Below are 10,277 nucleotides of genomic sequence, written 5' to 3' on the forward strand. Positions count from 1 at the left end.
GAGCGCTGCAATGAAGTGCACTTTCCATATTATTTGTGACAATGTATTTTTACTGGAAATTTCAATACACGTCTGGTGGGACAGCAGTTGGCTCCCGGATCTGCTGAAGTGAAATAAAATCCTCTGTTTTTACTAATAGCTGTGAAAATTCTTAGCAGGCGTTAATAAGTAGAAGAAAAATCCTTTTCTCTTTCTCTCTCTCTCTCTCTTTTTCTTCAAAGAAATAGATTGCGAGATCAGACTTTGGAAAGAATTTATGAGCAAAAAATGTAGGAAGATACAGGGTGATACCTCGGCAAGAAATGCGCCTCCTCTCCCATTGAAATGCGTTCCTGGCTGGTTCAGTGGTTCTGCTGCCTATTTTCTATACAATTTGTACAATGTTATCTTTCTTCTCAAATGTTTAACAACCTGTTACACTGTTTGGAAAGCTCACTCAGGGGTATGTCATTTCAGCTTTTCATCAAGCTCCAGTGCATATATTTGTTGGTATATGTTCTAAAACAAGCAAGCATTCCTCACTCACCTGGTACCAATTAGAGATGCAGAATTTTTAGCTTTCCATCCTGAGCAAAGCAACCTCAGAAAATCCCAGAACAGCTTTGGTTGGAGGGGATCTTAAAGATTATCCATCTACAAACCCACCAGCCATGGGAAGGGTTGTCAACTGCCAGGTCAGGCTGCCCAGGGTCCCATCCAGCCCAGACTTGATTGCCTCCATGGATGGGGCATCCACCAACTGCTCCAGCCTTCAAATCCATCTCTCTCTGATTTAAAGATAAGGATGTGGCCCAGCATCGTGTCAGAGGCCTTGTACAGGTCCAAGCAGACAATATCAACTGTCCTTCCTTTGTCACAGCTGTCACTCCATCACAGAGCCACCCCTGTAGACTTACTGGTGACATAGGTGAGAAGTACTGGCAGCATTTTCTGCACCCACCCTACAAAGAGAAAAGAGAGAGAATTGGAAGAGGAGCAATACCTCTCTGTAGATCTGAAACACAGTCTGCTTGCACCCTTACAAGCCAAGGATGTCTGTCCAGCACTGAACAAGACATGCTCCAGCACCAAGCAGCCTTCAGGACTCTCCTGATGGCTGTGTATCCAAATGGCCATGTATCCAAATGGCCATCTGAGCAGCTTCCTCTAAGAAACCAGACCTTTTCCCAACCCCACTGTCAGCCAGAAACCACTCTGTAGAGCAAATGTGGTCTCTGCCAGAGGCTCTGGGTCTCTTTTGTGCTTTGAGCCCGGCGTGGTTCGAATAACTGTGATTACAGCCTTACATGTTCTGTGATTCAATTAACAGCCTGATTAGTAGGATACCATTCCATTTTATAATTAGATTAATGAGAGTATTCATTCAGAAGTTGTTATCTCACTTAATAATGACCTCACTGATTATTCTATCTCCTTTAACTGACTGATTTTGATTAAAATAAATATAGCTCACAGCACCTGGAAATTCATTCTTTTATTCAGAAGGAATTTGATAGAAAGAGATTCCCTTTTAAGAACTTGGTGAGAGTGATTAAATATTTTGGTCTTCCTGAGGCTGAATTTTCATGTTTTTAAAGATGACATTTCTGAAATATTTGATGATAAAATATTTATCAAGCCCTGTATTTATATTTTCAATACATCTGTTTCTACTTTGACTGTTTGAACATAATTTCAGCAGAAATACATATTTGCATGCTGTGCTGATTGTAAAAAAAACACCCGCAAGTGTTTCTACACACACACATCTTCACTCACACTTATGTGGCACTGAACATCACCACTCAGGCAGTCCTGGGCCTCACACCACGAGTTCTGCTTTAAGGACAAACGCTGCCATCAGTCATTTGGCCCACTGAGTTCTGCTCCAATTCTCTGCTGCCTGTAACGATATTTCATTTAGTAATCCATTATTTTCTGAAAGTTTTAAGAATTAGAAAGGACAATTGCATACAAAGGTGGCAAGGTGCTGCACGGGTTGCACAGAGAGGCGGTGGTGCCCCATCCCTGCAGGCATTTGAGGTCAGGGGATGGAGCTCTGAGCACTGGTGGAGCTGTGGGTGTCCCTGAGCACTGCAGGGAGTGGGACCTGATGGCCTTTAAGGTCCCTTCCAACTCAAATGATTCCACAGTTCTAACATTACTATGTGAAGGAAAGGCAAAAAGCCAGGCAGACTGTGTTAGTGGGTTCATTGGAAAGGCAAAGCATATCTGATCATCCCGACAAACCAATTAGTGGCAGCCACCAAATCTGTGCTTAGAAAACACCATTTCCAAATCCTGCATCCCACCCAGATAGCTACAGGCTCTCAGGTCTAAAGGTTTGTCAGGAAAAATAAACCCAAAGAGCACCAGCAGGTTACATCTCACTCCAAACTGTGCCTTTGGGTCCTTTGCCTCCTTTAAAGGCAGAGATTTCTCACATTACTGCATAGCACACCTAACACTGCAGTTAGCCACGTCTCGGTGCCCCATCTGCATGCATAGACCAGTGTCTTTTAGCATTTAATCTTGAAAGACCACTTAGAGTAAGAAAAAAAGAAAATATCCCTGAGATCTGTTCTGCAGAGCCTCCACATGGTTTTCATTTGCAATCAAACAAAACCTGCATTAAATTCTGAAAGTCCACTTCGAGATTTTATTTCCTTGGAGGCTTTTTTTCCTTCACTTACTGTGCTGGAATTCACACACATGATTTCTACGCTCTCTTCACAATGCAGAATATTGTCTGATATCCACAGAGATACGAAATCAAATGTATTTTGAAAGCCAGAAACACTGCTGGACGCTCGACCCACACAGTACTGATTCACTCACAGGTCTCCTTTGGGTAGCCAAGGAGCTGCTGTGTGGATGCTCATCTTCCATAGATATCCCATTTCCAGTGGGATTTTTGGGAGCACAGCCATAGGAGTTCCCTCGGAGCTGGATTGTGCCAAGCCATAAAGCTCCGAAACAGGAATATATATCTTCTAATTTTTTTCCTGACTGGAAAACAGCAGTTCTGAAAACTGACTTGAAGCGACGCGGTGACTTGGCAGAATCTGTCAGATTCCCGAAAAGAACATACGTATTTCTAAAGGAGCACGAGTAGCTCTGAAGGAGGTTGCAGAATGTTAATTGCCTATGGATACTGTAAGATGAGAACTAAAATACCAAAGGTTACTAGGTCCCCATCAGTCATTTTTTTCCCAGAACTCGGGCTGCAGCTCAGACTTGTTATAAAGGTAAAAGGCTTTTTCTTACGTACCTGCAGATGCAGGATGAGACTTGTCCCTGTCGTTCCATCCCAGACTCGGGTCATAAAACACTATCTCCATCCACAGAATCCATCCAAGATTGACATTCTTCTATGCACATTTCTGACATGCAACCTTTAAAGACTTTACCATAGCAAGAAATTAAAATGAATGCATTAGAACTCACGAAGTAAGAAACATGAGCTAAAACAATTGCCTCTATGCAGAAGCGTCTATGTCTCTACTGTTACCATAGGAAAAAACTTGTGAGGTTATCAAAGTCAGACCCCCTGTTGGTTGGCTCTGTGCTGTGCAGACATACACAGCATGGAGATCTCCCCAGAGCCTTCTCCTCTCCAGCCTGATCTCAACTCTCTCAGCTCCGATTTGTAGCAGAGGTGTTCCAGCCCTCTGACCATCCTCATGTCCTGCTATGGAACCAACTCTGGTTCCATCAGTGATAGAAAAGGCCTTAGAGTCTCTGCTCTTCACACAGAATGAAACAGATAACAGCTCTGGGTCTGTTTTAGTGTATATCAGTGTTCATGTAAGCAGGAGAGACAGAGGTCAGTTCAAGGTAAATACCAGATGAAAAACTTCCAATTCAGCAATGATATCTGTCTCCAAGAATAAAGAGAAATATTCAGGTTTCTGACACAGTCAGACCTAAATAATGAATGTGAGTAAAGAACGGGTCATTAAAAATGCTGTAAATTCTGCATCTGAAATGCTTCAGTGTCCTTGTTCTGTGAAGGACACTCAGCTTGGCCTATTTGCACACTGCAAGAAACGCAGCTCTTTCTGGAACATGCTGGGCTCTTCAAAACATCTCTGTGCTGCTGAACCTTCACTTGGAGCATCTCCAAAACACGAGGATGCAATTTCATGGCGGTTTTGCCCCCTGAAACATTCCCACTCTTTCCCATAGCCCCAAACAAATGCCACCTCTGACCTCCCAGGTGCTTCTGCCAGCAGAGACTGTACAGAGCCAAATGGTTAAGCCGTGTATGCAACAGTGTCTATGATTACAGCCGTTCAGAGATGGGAGTATAAAACTGCTGTTAGAGCCCATCTCAGCGCTTTGTTCTCACTCTCCTTTTGAAGACACCCCCGGATTGAGCATCGTCCTGTTCTCACCTCTTCACCCTTCCTACCAGAGCTTAAGCAACACACAGCTTTCTAGATTTCTCATCACCTTCATCCCTTTTCTCTGGACCTGTGCAACTTGCCCCACACTCAGATCCCTATGTCGCTTTTTGCCTACAAATTAATGCTGCTCCTGAGCAAAGCCAGGTCCTTGCAGCAGGGGAACGAAGCTGTGGGTCAAACTGCTGCTAGAACAGGACAAGCTGCACCTCTCACACTGCTCCTTGCATTCTTTCTTCTCTCCATGCTTTTCTGGAACAAAGTAGAGAATTGAAATCAGATCCTTTGTAGGAATAGGGCCGGTCCTCTAAAGCTCAAACCACTAAATACCGGGAAGGTTTTTGAGCAAATCACTTTCATTCAAATCAGCCATAAACACTTCAGGTTTTAGAAAGAGACTCACCCCCTGAGGGCAGCATTAGCCAACACAGTTGTGAGCAAAGGACTTGACATCAATTCGCTTTCTGCTGCTGAACAATCAAGTACCAGAATCTTTTATATATTTAAATGGCATTCACCTAGCAAATGGCAAATGTACCACAGCTACTATTATATCCTACTGCTAATGAGGAGGCAGCGCTGGTTCCTGGCTTCTGGGGGGCTCAATCCTGCAGCTTTTATGTAGTTTTGTGGGAAGAAATTTGTTTGGATGAAAACTGGGATCTCTGAGACTGGCCATTACGGTAGAGCAGAGAATGGCACCTCGCTATGCAGAGTTCACGCTGTAGAAAAGTGCCATTTTTTCCCAGCACAAGTGCTTACGGTTGTGCCGAGGCTGCTATTTAATTCAATCATTGGTTACATTGTCCAAATTAACTTCTAGGATCAAGATGTAAATATTGAAAATAACCATAATTCTGCTTCTTGGAGCAGACCGTGCCGTACAAAAGAACCCAACTTCAGCTGGTCTGTGTAAGACGATCTCAGCTGAAGTCAGTGGAGATGTGCTGATTTATACCAAGGGACCTTAGCAGCTCGTTAATTTTGCAAATCAAGCATTTGGACATTGGGAAATGCCTTCAGGAAATGTAGCCAGGTTCCTGGTGCACCTTAATTGCCTATGTTCATTATGTTGATTGGTGAACAGAGACGCCACAAGAGTAAAGGCTGAGGCTTACATACCGTTTAACAAATGAGTTCTTCTGAAGTCTGTTTTATATGGAAAATTGATCAGGATAATTATACCGCCGTTATAATTTTACCAGTACAACTCCCACTCAAGTTCCTTCCTACAGATGCTTTTTCCAGTTTAGTGTCTTTGCTTTAAATGCAGTGCAAGATAAAACAAAAAAACTCAGCTGCCTGCAAGGGCTCATGTGAAGAGTTGTACTTGTAGGTGTATAATTACACTGGCAGAGCTGAGTTGCTGAAATTTTCCTTTGCAGACAGCCTAAATCCAAGTGCATCAATTTGCTTCCTTGGATTCCTTTGAAACTTGCAGCAGCAGCACTGAGACTTCTCATAGAAACATTACATTTCATGAGAGTTTATCCACTCTGTGTAAAACAAGGGGTCTCACTTATCATTCACTCTTCAGTGAAGATGTGGATCTTCAGAAAACAGGGATCTGAGATAACTGTGAAGTATCACAGGAGCAGATGTTGGATATTCAACCCGGTCCATGGCAGGGGGATGGGATGAGATGAACTCCAAGGTCCCTTCCAACCTAAACCATCCTATAATTCAGTGGTTCTGTATCACCTCCTTGTTCCAAGAGCAGGTTGCTCAGGACTAAGTCCTATTGGGTTTTCAATGTCTCCAAGAACGGAGACCCCACACCCTGTGTGGGCAACCTGCTCCAGACCTGGGTCACCCTTAAGATGGCAAAAGAGGAGATGGCCAATCCATCCATCCATGACATCCAGCACAAGTCAAAACCAGAGTCTCCCTGAGACCATTACATCACAGAGCTGGGAAAGAATGTCTGTGTCAGACACATAGAATTAACCCAATATTTGGCAAGAAGCGGGCTGTAACCAGGGTCAGAAGCAGAAAGGTAGATTCAGGGTTTGGGTAGAAACATGAAGAATATGGATCTGCAAGAGAATATGATGTCTATGAAGGACATCAGTGATTGTCAGAGGAGTCTGTAAGTTGGATTTAAACAGAAGAGATATTTAGGCACCAAAAGCCATTTGTGGATGTAAGTGATGATCCTCACTGAAATAGTCATAACAAAGCTGTAACGGGAGATTCTCTTCACTGCTGAAGCTATGCACAAACAGCAATAAATATTTCAAGTGAAATTGTAATGTGAAAGTCATATTTTTACAGATCTTCTTTTTCTCCCAGGCTAAAATGGAAAATCTAGTATTATATGGCATTATAATCTCTTGACTTCTTGCAATGATATTAGACAACCACTCTGCCAGGCAGACAAGCTGGGGCTCTTGGGCCATATGGCCAACAGATCAGGGCAACCGACTCCATGACATTTTCGAATTCCTTGGTGCTCCCCTTTAGAGCCTCACTTTCCTTTTAATGTAATACTTGGATGAGCTTCCAGGTTTTTAAAACATTTTGGAGGAAAAAAACTTGGAATCATTTTGGCCCCTTGCATGGGCTGTTGTCAGAGTCAGGGCCAATAAATTCAGAGACCTCCACCCCTAACCACGATCCACAGCGGAAAGTTTGCAAACCCAAACTGAAGAAAAATTGTGGTGGGAGAATGCAACTGAAGTGAACAAAAGTAGCAAAGTTATCAAAAAGTGAGAATGGAGTCTCATAATAGAAAGTGTCAGCACATTTATGCATTGCTGCCCATAGTTATTGTTGGTTTTCACCCCAAACCAATTCACATGGATTACGTTTATTGAGAGGCCACTCTCTGTTCTTTGTTTAGTGAATTTCTTTAGCTGTCTGCCAAGAGGGAAACACTTATCTGAACTACATATATTTATTATTATTGCTATTACTATTATTATTTTGCAATGAACTATATTTCTAAAACACTCTGCTGCAATTTACTGTCTGATACATCAAGCATTTAAAGATTATATTAAATTATTTTTAAGGCAATTTCCCCATTCCATCAAATCCCATTTTTCACTGCACCTTCACTGTTTCTTTTTTGCTACTTCATTCGAAACCTGAACTCTGCCCAGGTGGGCAGAAAATTCCCCAGCTGTCTCCAGCATTTCCCTCCCACCTTGTGCATACATTTAATATACATCTATCCACGTCCCCTGCTTCACAGAGTTGTACATTCTTAGTGAGCTTCTTATTTTTTTTTACAGTTACTTTCCTGGAGTAATTCTTAGGTCTCTTACTGGGTGAGTGGGTTAAGTCAATCATGCCTATCTCTGTTCCTAGCTTCCCAGATATCTTACTGAGACTATACAAGCTTGAAGAGGCACCTGGAGCCCAACCACATCGGTAGCTCTGGTCTTTTGTACCCAGACTGGGAGCTGGGATATGCTGTTGGGCTGCAAGTGCTGTGAGAGACCCCTTCTTTGGCTCAGGGACACATCATCCGTGCAAAAAGATGGATAGCATTTGACTCAGCCAAGTCTACTGCTCTTTTTACTTTGAACAACTGTTAGGGGCACACATCAGGCAACCAAACTCTTAGCACACATTTGCCCAGGCATTCTTAGAGTAACTTCTGAAAGCTCTTAGTTCAGCCAAGAGTGGCACAAAGGAAGTATAGGAACAGAAACCATAGCACAGCTCTCCGTACTGCAGGAATCTCATTCTCCTGGCATAATGAACATGGACTGGAAAAGAGCCCTGCCATCATTTCATTGAAGAAATCTGATCCAGCTGTATACTTATACTTGAAGACATCCTGAACTACTCACACAGAGAGATGAAAAGAAAAAAGATACCAAAACCGTGGAATCAATCATTTGCCCAACACTGCTGGCAATATGACACCAGATTGCTTGGAAGTCCTGAGATGTTTCCAGGCAGGAAAAACAGGTTCATTTTATTTGAGATTCCAGCCTCAGTCTGAACTGACAGCATTTTGCAGGGAAAGCAAAGCATTCAGCCATCCTCCCAGCCACTATTGCTGTGGTTGGCTTTGCAACTTGCTTTTTATTTTGTACCCTTCAGATCTCCTCAGGACACCAGCAAATTTGCCTGTGTGCTAAAAGGTGTGGTTTGACAAGGTGAGCCTTTATCTTGTTTACAGAGATCAGGGCAATGGATCAGCCCAGGTGTTTTCCTAACAGCTAATAGGGATGCATGGTTAGTGCCCCATGGAATAATGAGACTTTCTGCTGACTGGGTTCACATGGGACCTTGTCCTAAGATGAAGAAAACTGGAAGATAATAGGTTATGGCTGCAGGATGTTTGTTGCTTATTCTCCTCAGTGCAGCTGAGGATTAATGTAATGCTCATTTTCCCTCTATTTCTCCAAGCGTTGCAATAGTTTTGCTCTAATTGATTTTCAAAGAGTAACATTTCTGAGGCTGTGTCTAACTGTGCATCTGTGCAATCTCAGCTCACCATTCAGTACAAGTTTGGTCTAGATCAAACTGGGGCACTGATCACATTCCTGTTAGATTAAGCAGGACATGTGACACTGAATAAATGTCAGCTTTTTGCAGGCTGTGGGACAGCAGCATTAGACCTGGCCAAAAGCCTGCCAAGGCAAATTCCCCTGTAAACAATCTTGTAGAAATTTGAACTAGCCAATTGCTATGTGCCAACTGAATGCTTTGCACAAGTTGTTTCTACACGCTCTGATGTAGAAGAAGGTGATATCTTGGACACTGATGTAGCAAACTAACCTTCCCCTGCCATGCAGACAGTAATCATTATCATTTTACAAGTTATGAAAGGGCCTTAGAAAGGTTTTGTTGCATGTTGAGTCAACCACACTGTAAGGGTGGCTAATACAAAGATATTAACAAAGATGATGGTAAATATTCAAAGGTTATATGCAAAGGAAAACTCACCAGTGTCAATGCCTTGGCTGGAAAAGCTGGGACAGTCTCCACTGCAGAGCAGTCTCCAAGAGATGCTGCCTTGGTGGGGGTCAGCCCTTAAATGAGGTCTTAGAGGAGGTGGAGTCCAGCTCCACCCCTTCATGGAGCACAGCTACATCACTCTCACCTGTGCTCCTGCAACTGACCCAACACTTGCCTCAGCTGATTAATCAGAGGTTCAGGCTGTGGTTTCCCATACACACACCAATGAAAGTCAAAGTTTTGTACAGTTTTGGGAAAATGGATGGAATTATTATTTAATTCCCTTTATAGTCAGGTCCAGATTCAGTTCAATAGGCCAAGAATAGAAAATCTGCACGTTCACTGAAAGTTGAAAGCTGATGCTTTTATTCATCTGCAGATTGGGTATCTTCAGTCAGCACAGCTCAGCATGGATCTTAAACTCACCTTTGCTACAGCTGCTGCAGCAAAGCCACCTTTAGCAGCAAGTGTAGCATTCTGACTGTGCAACAAGAAGAAAGGAGTCAGAAATTAAACATCTACACAATCTCCTATCAGTATCGTCTGGTGGTTCTCGTGCATCGTTGCTCTTGTGCTGATGAGACAAAAGGCTGCCTCCTCCATTTGGCTTTCCAGGCTGGGGGTTACCCATTGTGTCGTGCTGTCATTGATGTCAAATACAAGTTCTAGTCTGCTGCCAAAATATGAAGATAATGCTGAAGCAGATCGTGTAGGCAGTGCTTTAGGAGAACAGCACTGAGACCACTCCTCACAGACTGGGGAAGGCTGATGAGGCAGTTACAAGACCTAATAGGACTCTAATTCTTTAACTTATTTCACTCCACGTGTTGGAGTTGACATAGTGAGCACTGAATTTACACTGTAGTACAGCTATTCATCTAAATTCTTTAATGCAGTTAGTGCTTTCACTTTTTCTTGAAGAACAAATCCCTCTGCAGTGTTTTCCCCCCTCTATTTTTGGTTTCTTTTCCCCGA

General features: G+C 43.0%; 1 long non-coding RNA gene across 1 annotated transcript; it reads right to left on the reverse strand.

The window, feature by feature from the left end:
* Positions 1-771: 771 nt before the first annotated feature.
* On the reverse strand, positions 772-9,337 carry LOC140260286 (uncharacterized). Its single transcript, XR_011905521.1, has 3 exons — positions 9,291-9,337; positions 3,251-3,383; positions 772-941 (listed from the first exon to the last, which is right to left on the reverse strand). It is a non-coding gene; the product is annotated as an uncharacterized lncRNA (long non-coding RNA).
* Between the last annotated feature and the right edge of the window lie 940 nt (positions 9,338-10,277).

The sequence above is a fragment of the Excalfactoria chinensis genome, chromosome 18 (genome assembly GCF_039878825.1).
Source record: "Excalfactoria chinensis isolate bCotChi1 chromosome 18, bCotChi1.hap2, whole genome shotgun sequence".
NCBI lineage: Eukaryota > Metazoa > Chordata > Aves > Galliformes > Phasianidae > Excalfactoria > Excalfactoria chinensis.